The following is a 14,646-nucleotide window of genomic DNA, read 5'->3' on the forward strand; positions in this document are numbered from 1 at the left end:
TGCATAGCTCGATGGGATTTGGATTTTCTGAGGTGCAGCATGTCCATTAATTCCAGGTTGGACATGGCTTTATACGTCAGGCACAGATCACCTCTGAACAGGCGGTATGCCACTGAATAGAGCTGGAGTTTCTTTAACCGGGCAGCATATGGCATCTGTTTGAGCCCTTTGATTCTCTTGGTGAGGTACTTTTGGGGTCTTTCCAGTTGCTGCAGGTGTCTGGTAAGGTACATCCCAAAAGGGGCATTGTACTCAATTATGGGCCTGATGAGGGATGAGTAAAGAGGCACGATGACGTCCCCTGATCTAGATGTGAATCCCTTCATGATTAGATGGGCTATATAAAATGTTTTTCTAACCACTTTGGCCATGTGGTTGTCAAATGAGAGATTGCTATCAACTTGCGTCCCCAGGTCCCTAATTACTTCTTCTGTACTTAATGCATTACCACCTATGCGGTAATTTGTGGGCACTTTGTTTTTGCCAAAGGAGATGACTATACACTTTTTGGCATTTAGCTTGAGGCCATGGCTCTGGCACCAGTTGTCTGTTTCTATGAGGCCCTTTTGGAGGATGCTTGTTTCGGCTGGAGAGTCGATTATGGCGCCCAGTTTGCAGTCATCTGTGAACTTGGTCAGCCACAGTCCTTCCGTGTTGGCCTGTAACTCTGAGAAATATATACCGAACAAGAGAGGTCCCAGGACTGAGCCTTGTGGGACACCACTTGTAACTGGTTTGGAGTCTGACATGGCTCCAGCAATTCTAACCATGTGGGTTCTGTCCTTGAGCCAATTTGTAATCCATCTAGTGACATAGGGGTTTATATTTAAGCTGGTGAGCTTATCTATAATGCCCGTGTGGGGTATTGTACCGAAGGCTTTTGCGAGGTCCAGGTAGGCTGTGTGGACCACTTTCCCCTCGTCAATGGCCTTGGTGACTGTTTCAAAGAAAGCAACCAGGTTTAAGAGGCAGGATCTGCCCTTAACAAAGCCGAACTGGGTAGGATCCAGTGTTTGTAGGTCCCCAATATCTTTATTTATGAGGTCCATGATGATCCTTTCCATAGCTTTGCAGACCAAGCTAGTCAGGCTTATGGGGCGATAGTTTCCAGGATCCGTTGAGGCACCACCTTTATGGAGAGGGACCACTGTTGCTGTACACCACTCTTTGGGCACATATCCTGTAGTAAGGCTGAGATTGAACAGTAGTTTTATGTTTGGGTTTAGCTCTTTTTGGAGTTCATGTAGGACGCAGCCCGGGACACCGTCTGGTCCCATTGATGCTGTGTTTTTTGCTTTGGAGAGGGTGGCTCTTACCTGAGCATCTGAGATGTCAGGGGAGCAGCAGTCTGCTGGGATAGATATTTGCCCTTTTGGTGGGGAGGGGGGGGAGTTTGCACTGAACCTGTCAGCTAGGATGTTGGCAATGTCTGTGGGTTCGGTGTATTTTTTGTCATTTTGGACTAATTCTGAGCATATCTGGGAATTACCACCCAGGTTCATAACATAACTAAAGAAAGCCTTGTGATTATCCTTAGTGTCCTGTGCAATTTTTCTCTCGAAGCTGGCCTTAGACAATTTTATGTGTGCCCATAGTTTTTTGCTAATACTGATCAGTGATGCCTTCTCTTTTTGGGATTTTGCTCTATCATTTAGTAGCTTCCTCCTTCTATTATATAGTTTGTTTATGGCTGGGGTCCACCAGACAGGACGTCTGCTTTTGGAGGATTGGGTCTTGGTTTTATTTGGGATCGCATGATCCATGCATTCCTGAAGGTGTTCATAGAATGCGTTTATAAAGGATTCTGTGGTCTGGGCCATATTTTCCACAGGACCGGGGGCTTTGAAGGATTCCACCTCAGTTTTGAGGAGTGTGAAATTTGCTTTAGAGAAGTTTTTCACTGTGGTTTTCTGGGCAGGGGGTGGGATCGGGATGTGAATATCCAGTGAGATTAGTTTATGGTCTGATCTTACCAGTGAGGGATACACTTCTGGTCTGGAGCATAGAGTCCCCATGTTGGTGATGATCAGGTCCAGTATGTTTTCCCCTCTTGTGGGAGTGGTAACAAGTTGTTCCATAGCATTTGAGTTTATAAATTCTAGGAACCTTTGGGCTAGGGTGTTGGAGCTAGAGTAATGCTCCCAGTCTATGTTTGGGTAGTTGAAGTCACCCAATATGATGATGTTTGGAGAGATCTTCATATTTTCCAGTGTTCTCAGGAAGGCCGAGTGGGGTTCCTGGGTTTGGGAGGGTGGTCTGTAGCAGGCTATAAACTGGAAGGCAGTTTTACCAACTGTTAGTTGCACATGGATAGTCTCTGATGCTTCGTGCTGTGCCACCAACCTGGAGGTGTGGGTATCTTTGATGAATATCGATACTCCCCCTCCTTTCATGTTTCAGTCCAAGTTTTGGGGCCAAATAGCATGGTATGAGGTATAACCTGGTAGTGCTGGGGTGCTCTTGGGAGCCCTGAACCAGGTTTCGGTTACTGCACAGATATCGATGTTCTCCATGCTAAGGAGAGTTTTGAGTTAGTTTTAGTCCATGGTTTTGACACCAGCAATTAATTTGATACAGGACCATTTGGAGGATCTTGATGTTTTTTGGAGAGTTTATGATAGCACCAAGTTCACGGTCATCTGCAGACTTGGTCAGGCACAAACCTTTGACATTAACTTTGACCTCTGAGAAGTAAATGCCAAACAGAAGTGGCCTAAAGACTGAGCCCTAACATACCCAATAGTAACATATTTTATGGAGGAGCTATAGCCACCTAACCTTACTTCCTGTGATCTATTTGTGAGCCAATTTGCTATCCAATGAGCAACATAGGGATTAACATTAAACTGGGAGGGTTTATCTACAGTATTTGATTGTGGGATGTATTGAATAGGTTCATAGGTTCATAGGTAGATACTAGGCTATCTGCCCTAGGGCATTTATAAGCCTAGCCAGAGTGTATTTGGCTTCCGCCTCCCTATTAGATTAGCCTACTGTGCCTCTGTAAAGTAGGTCACTGAAGGTACCCTTTTAAGATTAGTTTACTGTGCTTCTGTCTAGCAGGGACACAGAAGAGATCCCAGGGGTGAATTTGCAATTTCCCATCCACGTGTCCAGATTTCGCTTGAAGAGGGTCAGCGAGGAGCTATGTCTAACATGAATTGGGATTCTATTCCAGAGTGAGGGGAGCCTCTGGGAAATGAATCTGTTCCTCCAGCATGTCCTATTTATTTTTGTGCTGAGGTTTAGTTCCCTGGAGCGTGTGGCTCTAAGGGACTTGGATTTTTTTAGGCAGAGCATGTCCATTAATTCTGGGTTTGACATGGCTTTGTACGTCAGGCATAGATCGCCTCTGAGTAGGCGGTAAGCAACTGAGTAGTGCTGGAGTTTCTTTAGTCGAGCTACATAGGACATCTGTTTGTAGCCCATGATCCTCTTGGTGAGGTACTTTTGGGGTCTCTCCAGTTGCTGCAGGTGTCGGGTAAGGTACATCCCAAAAGGGGCATAGTATTCAATTATGGGCCTGACGAGTGACGAGTAGAGGGGCACAATGACCTCTCTTGATCTAGATGCGAACCCTTTCGTGATAAGGTGGGCTATATAGAAGGTCTTTCTAACCACTTTGGCAATGTGATTATCAAAGGAGAGATTACTATCTATGTTGGTCCCCAAATTTCTAATTACTTCTTCTGTACTTAATGGATTACCACCTATGTGGTAATTTGTGGGCACCTTGTTTTTCCCAAAGGGGATGACTATGCACTTTTTAGCATTTAGCTTGAGGCTGTGGCTCTGGCACCAAGCATCCATCTCTCTGAGACCCTTTTGCATGATGCTTGTGTCAGCTGAAGATTCGATTATGGCCCTCAGTTTGCAGTCATCTGCGAACTTTGTCAGCCATAATCCTGCCGTGTTAGCCTGAACCTCAGAGAAGTATATAACGAACAACAGAGGTCCCAGAACTGAGCCCTGTGGGATGCCACTTGTAACTGGTTTAGATTCGGACATGGCACCTGTGATTCTGACCATGTGGGTTCTATCTCTGAGCCAGTTTGCAACCCATCTTGTGATATAGGGGTTGATATTTAAGCAGGTAAGCTTATTTATGATGCCCGAGTGGGGTATTGTGTTGAAGGCTTTTGCAAGGTCCAGGTAGGCTGTGTGGACTACCTTGCCCTCATCTATGGCTTTGGTAACTTTTTCAAAGAAATCAACTAGGTTTGAGAGGCAAGATCTGCCCTTAACAAAGCCAAATTTGGTAGGGTGCAGTGTCTAGAGGCTCCCAATGTCTTTGTGTATGAGTTCCATAATAATACGCTCCATAGCTTTACAGACCAGACTAATCAGGCTTATGGGGCGATAGTTTCTGGGGTCCGTTGTGGCATCACCTTTGTGGAGGGGGACCACTGTAGCTGTACGCCATTCTTTGGGTACATATCCTGTAGTAAGGCTAAGTTTGAACAGTGACTTAATGTGAGGGTTCAGTTCTTCTTGGATCTCATGTAAGACACAGCCTGGGACATCATCCGGTCCCATAGATGTTGTGTTTTTTGCTTTGGAGAGGGCAGCTTTCACCTGTGCATCTGTGATGTCAGTGAGGTTACATTCAGTTGGGATAGGCATTTGTTCCTTTGGAGGGGAAGGGGGGGAGAAGTTTGTGCTGAATCTGTCTGCCAGGACGTTGGCTATGTCTGTAGGTTTGGTATATTTTGTACCATTTTGCAACAATTCAGAGCATATCTGGGAGTTTCCGCCCATGTTCCTGACATAACTAAAGAAGGCCTTGTGATTATCTTTGGTGTCTAGGGCAATTTTTCTTTTGAAACTGGCCTTTGATGATTTTATGAGGGATCGAAGTTTCTTGCTAATACTGATCAGAGATGCCTTCCCTTTTTGAGATTTTGCTCTGTCATGTAGTAGCTTCCTCCTTCTGTTGTATAGTTTATTTATGGCCGGGGTCCACCAGACCGGTCTCCTGTTTTTGGAGGAGTGAGTCTTGGTTTTATTTGGGATAGCATGATCCATGCATTCCTGCAGGTGCTCATAGAATGCATTTATAAAGGATTCTGCAGATTGGGCTGTATTATCCTCTGGCCCAGGGGCTTTGAAGGATTCCACCTCAGTCTTGAGAAGTGCAAAGTTGGCTTTTGAGAAATTCTTTACAGTGATTTCTTTGGCTGAGGGTAGGGACAGGATATGGATGTCCAAGGAAATTTGTTTATGGTCTGATCTTACCAATGAGGGGTTTACCTCTGGTGTGGAACATAGAGTCCCCATGTTGGTGATGACCAGGTCCAATATGTTGTTCCCTCTTGTGGGAGTGGTGACCAGTTGTTCCATTGTATTAGAGTTTATAAATTCAAGGAAAAGTTGGGCGAGGGTGTTTGGGCTTGAGTAGTTTTCCCAGTCAATGTTTGGGTAGTTGAAGTCACCCAATAACATAGTGTTTGGAGAGACCTTCATATTCTCCTGAGTTCTCAGGAATGCCAAGTGGGGTTCCTGTAATAGGGAGGGTGTTCTGTAGCAGGCTACAAACTGAAAGGCAGTTTTGCCCGCTGTTAGTTGCACATGGATGGTTTCTGATGCTTCGTGCAGTGCCACTAACCTGGAGGTGTAGGTATCTTTGATGAATATAGATACTCCCCCTCCTTTTGTGCTTTGGTCCGTGTTTTGGGGCCAAAACGCATGGTATGAGTTATAACCTGGTAGTGCTGGGGTGCTCTCAGGAGCCTTGAACCAGGTTTTGTTACTGCACAGAGATTGATTTTCTTCATACTGAGAAGTGCCTCGGGTGTGTGCATCTTGAGGTTTAGACTTCTGGCATTGAGTAGCATTACCTTTAATTTTTTTATCATTGGGTTGTCTATGGAGGTGGGTTTGTCCTTTGAGCCTTGCCTAAAAAAGGCACTATGGGGGTGGCAAGAGCCTTGGCCAGTATACAAAAGCCTAAGGGTGACAGGTGCAAGCCATCCCTAGTGAAGCAATGTGGCTTGTCGAGCATGTCATCCCAGGCTGACAGACACTGGATCCCCTTTGAATGACACCAATACTTTAGCCAGTTTTTGAAACTGATCATTTTGTCTTTATACTGCAGCATCATTCTTAGTAAGGGCAAGATGCTACTCAAGGACAGGGTCATACCAGCCTGAGCTACATGGTCAGAGAGCACCTCTATGTCTCTTTTCATGTAGTCCAGGGAGGTACGTCTCAGGTCATTCACACCAGCATGGACAATGACGGAGTCGTACTTGTACTTGCTTTGGAGTGACTTGAGTGCTTGTATTATGTGGCGGATCCTGGCACCTGACAGGCAGCTTACAGTGACCTTCTCCTTGTTCAGTCTGGTGAGCGGGACGTCAGTGTGCCGGACAATAGAGTCCCCTATAACAAGTGTATTTGGTATGTTGTTTGGCCTTAAGGGCTGTGACTGCGAGGCACACTGATTTGGTGAGATATGTGATTCGTGGGTATTGTTGAGGGGTGGCTGTTGCTTGGATATCTGCTTAGGAGGTCTTTGCTGTTTAGGCAGATTTTTATTTAGAGCCTCCGAGTATGTTTTTGTTTGTTTATGTGTTGGGTATGCAGATGCAATAGGTCTGTGTGAGACTGGATTTGTGGTGTGGGTGGTTACCTTTTCCTCCTGACTGACTGTGCCAGTTTTGGGTTGAGAGAGCTCTGCCTCCAGTTTGGCTGTGTAACTGCATCTCTCACATGTATTAGAGTTTGTTGGAAGGAGGAGAGGGTTGTATGTGTACATAAGGCAATTGTAACATTGCCTCAAAATTCCCAGATTCACCAGCTGGACTGGAGAGTAACCTTGAAACTGACCCTTGGACATACCAGATTAGTATAGGGAACTGTTTTTTTTACTGATCAGATTAGGGAAGGGAACTGATTTTTCACCCTATCAGGAAGGACCACTCAGAAGCCTAATACTTATGAGAAGTTAAGGAGGGTGTAGTGCTTTATTTAGTTAGTGTTTCCTTATAAGAGCTGAGCAAGTGCAGGGCTTTAGAAAGAGAATAGAGTGATTACTTTGAGAGTTTGAACAGTTCTAAGGGAAAAACTGAATAGCAGACTTTGTGGAGCCTGGAATAGTTTAAACCTGTTTAGGCAGCGCTGTCCCACGCTGCTCAGTGCGCAAATCCGCGCAAAAAGAGAGTTGTAGGGTTTTAAGAGAGAGAGAGAGATCAAGGAATTTAGAATTGACCCAAAATGGCCAATAAAACTACAGCTTTTAGGTAGTAACCACTCCTCCAGGGACAGGCATGCTGTTCAGTGCTAACCACTCCCACTGGTGAACACAGAGACTTCCCTTTAGCCCAAGCAAGCACTGGCCTTCTAGAAACTTCCAAACAGTTCAGTACAGCAAATGTGTAACTGAACTTCCTTAACTTTCAGAAAGTGGGAAAAAAAGCAAGATTTTTTTTTTCTTTTTGTTGTAGTTTAAAGGTAGCAGAGATACACAAGCAGCAAAATAATCACAACCGTACAATAAATGACCCCACACTTGAGTGCTAGGCCAAAATCAGGTAAAATGCAGTTTTTAGAGAAAAAAAAGATTTTAAATTAAGTGCAACACAGGAAATGCAGTAAACAGGCTCTAGATGTGCTCTAAGTACTGTTACTGTTACAGATATAAACTTCAACAAGCCGGAAAATGCCAAAAAGTAGGGGGCAAAGCAATAAAACGTAACAAAAAATCAGAAGAAAATACTTAAAATCACAAAAGTGGCTCCTTTTCTTCTCTCAGCATTTTCTCCCTCTTAGTAATCTCCAGATATGCTATGTGCACTGTTTTGCCCAATCCATTGCTTCAATAATTTTTTTGAAGACATCAACAAGGTTAAGTAGGGAGTACTTTCCCTTAATTACTCCAAAATGGGTTGGATCAGGTTCCTGTAGATTACCCATACCCTTATATATTAAATCCATAATAATTCTTTCCATAGCCTTACAGATGAGACTGGCCAGTCTTGTGAGTTTATAATTATCCAGGTCAATTGAATCCTCATCTTTGTGAAAAGGGAATGACTGTTTCTGCTCTCCACTTACCCAGCATAAAGCCTGTTTTGAGGTTGATACTGAAAGCATCTGTAGGGCATCAAACAAGTCCTGTTTCAGGCTGACCAGTAGGCAGCCTAGTATGTTATCCATCCTCACTAACACAGTGTTCGTGGCCTGAGATAGCACATAGTGAACTTGTTCCTGGGTGATTTGAGTGCAGGTATTTGATTTGAGAATAGTAGATGGGAGCGGTGGGTGAAAATTGAGCTAAATTTTTCTGCTAGTAAATTGGCTATGTCCTCTTATTCTAAGTATGTGATAGTATTTGTTATAAGCTCTGCACAGAGCTTGGTGTTGTTGCTGACATTTTTGACACAATTAAATAAAGCTTTATTGTTATCCCTCACCAGGGTTGCTGCTTTTACCTCATTGTTTAGTTTAGCAAGATCAGTTTTGGCATCTTGAAAATTAGATTATTTTTGTGTGCAATAAGTTTTTATTTTATTTATTTATTCTACAGCCTGTTTATATTTAGGTTTCACCAAAGAGGATTATTTTTGAATCTGATGTTGCATTTATTTCTGCGGGATACAGATGCATTGATGTGGCTATTTACATGGGCATAATATTTGGCAGTTAAAGATTCCACATAAGTAATGAGGTCATCAAGATAGAAGGGCTCTAGAATTTAGCATGGTCATCACTCTGATTTAGTAGATTAGCCATTGCATGCTCTCTGAATACTAAGGTACTGGAAGATACTTCAGGCTTCAGTCTTATGGTGAATATGATTGACTTGTGGTCTGATTTGAAAAGGGGAGAGGTTACACTTGTTGGGAAGCAAAACTGCCCCATATTGATAAGTACCAAATCCATGATTTTATCAACCTTGGTTAGGGTGTGGACTAACTGGTCAATGGAGTTTGTATTGATTAATTCCGGAATTCTCTGGGCATACATGTATGAGGGTGTACAAATCTCCCAGTTTATAGAGAGAGAGTTGATGACTCCTAGGAGAATGTTTTTGGGGGATATAGAGGGGGTCCTATAGCTAGCTATGTCATGGTAAGGAGCTTTGTTTATAGTAAGTTGGACATGAAGTAGTTCCAAGTCATTATCTTGTCTAATTAGTCTTAAGATTTTTTTTTAAGAATGCAGAGACATCACCACCTTTATTGCCTCTGTCTAATGTGGAGTTGCTGAATGTGTGATAAGCACTGAAAACCTGCAATGATAGATTGTTTTCACGGTTCTCAAACCAGGTTTCTGTAGTGATGCATATATTAATGTTTTCTAGGAATGCATCTAGAGAATGCATTTATATAGATATGGCTGTATATAAATATATTTATATATACAGTGGCATAGATCAGTGTAACTTTAAAGGCTATGATAGGTAAGCAAGAAGAGTACGCCAGAAAAGTACTAGAAATCACCTAGAGGTGTTTCAGGCCCATTACCCTGCTAAGAATCAGATTCGTGGCATCTAGGCTTAGATAGAAGTTAGCAGAGGATTCTCAAGGTTATGCGCTTGTGAAGAATGAACATATCCCTGACAAACTTGAATAGAACAAATAGTTTGCAGAGAATAATCTAAGAACTAAAGTACTAAAGTTTAGAGAAAAGGACTGATGGCCTTGTTTTATTGCAAACCCTACATGTGATGAATTTAAAAAATGTGGAAAAAAAGCTGGCAATTAAAGGTTTTGTTTTACGACAAACCTTGTGTGTAAAAAATCCAAGAACAAACACTGCTTCAAATGATTGATACTTGTATATCTCGTTTATTATACTTTTTTGTGACAGTATCCAAGAGCACTAGTGGAAATGAACTGTATTTTCTCCCAGTTTGCTGCAAAGAAGCATGTTTGTTGTTGTCATGTAAATAAAATATATCTCAAAGACAGAAACAGATGCTACAGACTCCTCTCTGCTACTGTATAATTGTACATCTATATACATTTTCATTAATTAATTTTTCAAAATGTTCTTTTTTTTCTTACTGCATTTTGCCTTGATTGCCTGTAGATTATCAATCCCATTTCAATCAATCATCATGGAGGCAGCAATAAGGGATGGTTTGGCACTGGGCATTACTGCTGTGTTGTTCCTCAGTTCCATAAGGGGTTGATGGCATTAGAACATCCTTGCCAACCAACATTAGGCTGTTCCCTTGTACTCTACCATATAAATAAGAACACATGCATGTGCCTGGCCCCTCCCCCTCAGGATAGACATACCAATCTTCCCTGCCTATGCAATCAGGTGCCCAAGCCACTAACTGAACTTTAGTCGTCTGGGCTGTAGTCAGGAATTTATCCCACTGTAATTACAAGATGCTGCCACTTGATGGCAATAATATAGCTTAACGCACTCAAGCCTAAAATGCCTTTTTTATATTTCAGTTCCCACCCATAGTTCCTTATAACGTTCAGAACTTTTTTGGGCATGGCATCTTTAACAAAGTGACTTACCAGCTAATAATAGGCAGTATTAGAAAAAGCAAGACATTATTAACCAAATTACACTAACATTGTTAGCCTAGAATGTCTTGCTGTGGAAAAATTAATCTTTGTTAGCCACTTTTTCATATTTTCAAAATTTCTGTTCATATCTTTATAACTGAAAGACTTGCATTTTATTTAAGTATATGGTATGAAACACCGATGCAGGAGACAGGACAATTCACTGATAATGCTGGTTTATATCACACTATAGTACAAAAATTGTCGGTTTATTAGGTGATCATTTTTAAAAAAAGGCAATATTTCTCTATCTACTTAATGCTTCAAAAAAAAAGTGAATTACAAACTGTTGGAGGATGTTTGGTGAAACCTGCACTGTAGGTTGCACATCTTGAGAGATGTATTTGTGTTGCTAATTATAGAACTAATCATATGTTTTCATAGTTCTATAAATATTTCAGTAAACATGTTTTTAAAGAGGAATTTCTTGTGAAAGGCTATGCTTGATTAACAAAAATGTTTTAACAGTATATGTCTAGGTTGTATAGATTTCAAGATATGAAAATGTGTATGTGAAAGTATAGAAAATAATTGTAATTTAGGATTTTGTGTGCATTCTAATATATCACAGTATTTATGAAAATACTATGAATGCACTGACTATTGTCACTGCAAAATACTTTTTACTGATAACATAATAGTTTTTTTTTTATTTATAAAACATTTACATTAGTTTATCTTAAGCTTTGTATGTTCATTTTTCAGAAAAATGCTCTGGAAAGCAAGATATGTGTAGACTGCTAGAGGTGTGACACTCCACACCACATAGGTATTAATGAGGTAAAGTTTTGCTTTCCCTAGTTTTATATGAAGATTCAACTAAAAGAAAAAAATGGTAGAACCTTCAATTAGTCAATGCCTAATTAAAAAAAAAAATTGAAAGGGAAAAGCCCCCAGAACACCACTTATGAGAGATTTTATCCTAAACACTCTAATTAAATATAATAATTTCATCATTACATAACTGCAAACAAAACAGAAAGGACCACACAAACAATATTTTACCAGTGCTTACATGGAAATTGTACTGGAGCCGTTTTCCATACAAAATGGCAATCAGTGAATTCAATATTATGAAGATAATCCTCATGCAGCTAAAACTTAAATATGTAATCAAAACTAGGATTGGTTAAACTACCAAGCCTAAAAATCCAGAATGTTTTCTTTTACTAATCTCATTTTCTGTCACCTCTTCCTTTTTTCTAACATAAGTGTAGCAAATATGTATGAAACTAAATTTACATGTTGCTTTCTTTTCCATCAGTTGTTTTTATGGCAGTGAATCACACTGCCACGTATTATCTCTGAAATATTATTCTTACTTTAAACTATCTGAATTCCACACATAAAATCTGCCAGACAGAACTGGATATGAGGACTACCTGAGTCCACATGGGTGTAGCAACATGAATAAAGACGGAGAGGCCATTCTATATTTCTAACTGGAAAATGGCTTGATGGTGGCCAACACATGGTTTAGCAAGACAGACAGTCACATGCAAGAGTGAGCAACATGCAACTTAAGTCGACTTACTCTTAGTAATTAAAAGGCACGGGGAAGAATCAGTTATTTCAAAGTTGGCTCACAGCATAAGCCACTGGTTGATGTAATCTGCTGCAAGAAGTGGCCAGATAAGGCTCTAGGTTTAACAGAGACCTGGCCAGACACCTGAAAGTTGACTGGAGAGAAAGCACAAGACTTTAAGGAATTGCTCAGGCTTCTAGCACCTCAGAAAGAAGAGGAAATAGGTGGCATTGAATAAGAATGACAGTGCCTAAAAACAACATATGTGGGGTCTACAGAAAATATATGCGACTGAGCCAGATATGGAAATAAGGTGCATAAGGAAAGCTGGTAGTGGAATGCTGAGGTCCAAGAAGGAAAGAGTACAGGAAAAAGATGGAAGAGACTCAGAAAGAATACTGGTTGGCTAACAGAGAGGCTAAGGGAGGAGTCACAGCAGCAAAGAACAAGACAATAGAGGCACTCTACCAGCTTCTAGAAAGTGTCTCAGTAGATGGCACACAGGTTGCAAAGTAAAGACAGAAAGATCAAGAATATAGTCAGACAATCTTCTTAAGGGGGTACCAACAACAATCTGCTCACCAGTCCATAGGACATCACAGGCAGATGGAAGGAGTACTTCCAGTAGCATCTGAATGAAGAAAATTCCACAGAAGCTGTACTGCCCCAGATGCAGCCTACAGTGAAAGAATAGGAGGATCCCACCTTAGAAGAAGTAAGAAAAGCACTAAGGAAAAGTCAGCCAAGGAAAGCAGCAGGCTCAGATGAGGTCTTAGCTGATATAATCAAGATGTTGAGTGAGACAGGGGAGAAATGATTTGTGGGAGTACACATAGCAGTATGGAAAGAAAGGAGAATCCCAGATGACTCAATATTAAGCATACTAGTTCCAGTGCTCAAGAGCAAAAGGGACATAGGTTCATAGGTGTTTACTAGGCTGATGGCCCTGGAGCCTTTACAAGCCTAGCCATAAGATTACCCTGGCATCATATCACCCATCTTTAATTCCCAGAGCCTCTGTCAAGTAGAGCCACTAGAGTTATCCCGGGGTGAATTTTCTATTTCCCATCCACTCATCAAATTTCTCTTGAAGAGGGTCAGCGAGGTGCTCTGCTTGACATGTATGGGAAGTCTATTCCATAGCATGGGTAGTCTCTGGGTTATGAACTTGTCCCTCCAGTACAGTCTGTTGACTGTGGTAATGAGACTGAAGTCTCTGGAGTGTGTGGTGCGGAGGGATTTCTTTAGATGTAGCATTTCTAACAGAGCTAGGTCAGACATGGCTTTGTAAGTCAAGCAGAGAACACCTCTAAGTAGGTGATATGAGACAGGGAATAGTTGGAGTTTTTTGAGTCTGTCCATATAGGACAAGTGTTTAAGGCCTAGAATCCTCATTGTGAGGTACTTTTGCAGCCTCTCCTGTTGTTGCAGGTGTCTAGTGAGGTACATGCCAAATGAGGCATTGTACTCGATGATTGGCCTAATGAGGGAAGAGTAGAGGGAGACAATGACCTCTTACTTCCTGGATGCAAAATCCTTAGTAATGAGATGTGCCACATAGAAGGACTTTCTGAGCACAGTGACAATGTGGTGATCAGAAGAGTGGTTGCTGTCAGCCTGTGTTCCCAGATCTCTTATGATGCCTGCTGTGTTCAGTGGACTACCATCAATGTGGTAATTCATGGGAACTGAGTTTTTGCCAAAGGGGATGATGACACATTTTTTGGCATTGAGCTTAAAGCCATGGTTCTGACACCAGTCATCGGTCTCAGTGAGACCATTCTGTAGGATGTCAGCATCACTTGGGAAGTTAATAATAGCGCCCAATTTGCAATCATCTGTAAACTTTGTCAGCCAGAGTCCCTTCTTGTTGGCCTGGACTTTAGAGAAGTAGATACCAAACAGGACAGGAACCAGCCTGTGGGGCTCCACTCGTGACTAGTCAGCAGTCTGACTTGGAGTCAGCTACTTTCACACTGTGGGTTCTATCTGTGAGCCAGTTTGCAACCCACTTAGTGATATAGGGGTTGATGCCTAGCTTAATGAGCTTTTCTTTGATTCCTGAGTGAGGAATGGTATCAAAGGCCTTGGCCAGATCAAGGTGGGCTGTATGAACCACATTGCCTTCATCCACAGCTTTGGTGACTGACTCAAAAAAGTCGACCAAGTTGAGCAGGCATGAACTACCCTTCACAAAACCAAACTTTGTGGGATCCAGAGTTTGGAGATTCCCTATATCCTTGTTTATTAGGCCAATGATGATCTTTCCAATAGCTTTGCATATCAGACTTGTCAGGCTAATGGGATGATTGTTCCCAGGGTCTGTAGTCGCTCCTCCTTTGTGGAGAGGGATGACTCTAGCAGTGCACCATTCAGTAGGTACAAAGCCTGAGGTGAGGATGTGATTGAACAGGGCACACAGGTGAGGTGCCAGTTCACTCTGTAGTTCATGTAGAACACAGCCAGGGATAGTGTCAGGTCCCATAGAAGCTGTATTCTTGGTCTTGAACAGTGCTGTCTTAACCTGTGCAGCAGTAATACTGGGTACATAATTTTTGTACTATAGTGTGATATAAACCAGCATTTTCA

Source organism: Protopterus annectens, chromosome 14.part0 (assembly GCF_019279795.1).
Source record: "Protopterus annectens isolate FY-2018-M chromosome 14.part0, PAN1.0, whole genome shotgun sequence".
Classification (NCBI taxonomy): Eukaryota; Metazoa; Chordata; order Ceratodontiformes; family Protopteridae; genus Protopterus; species Protopterus annectens.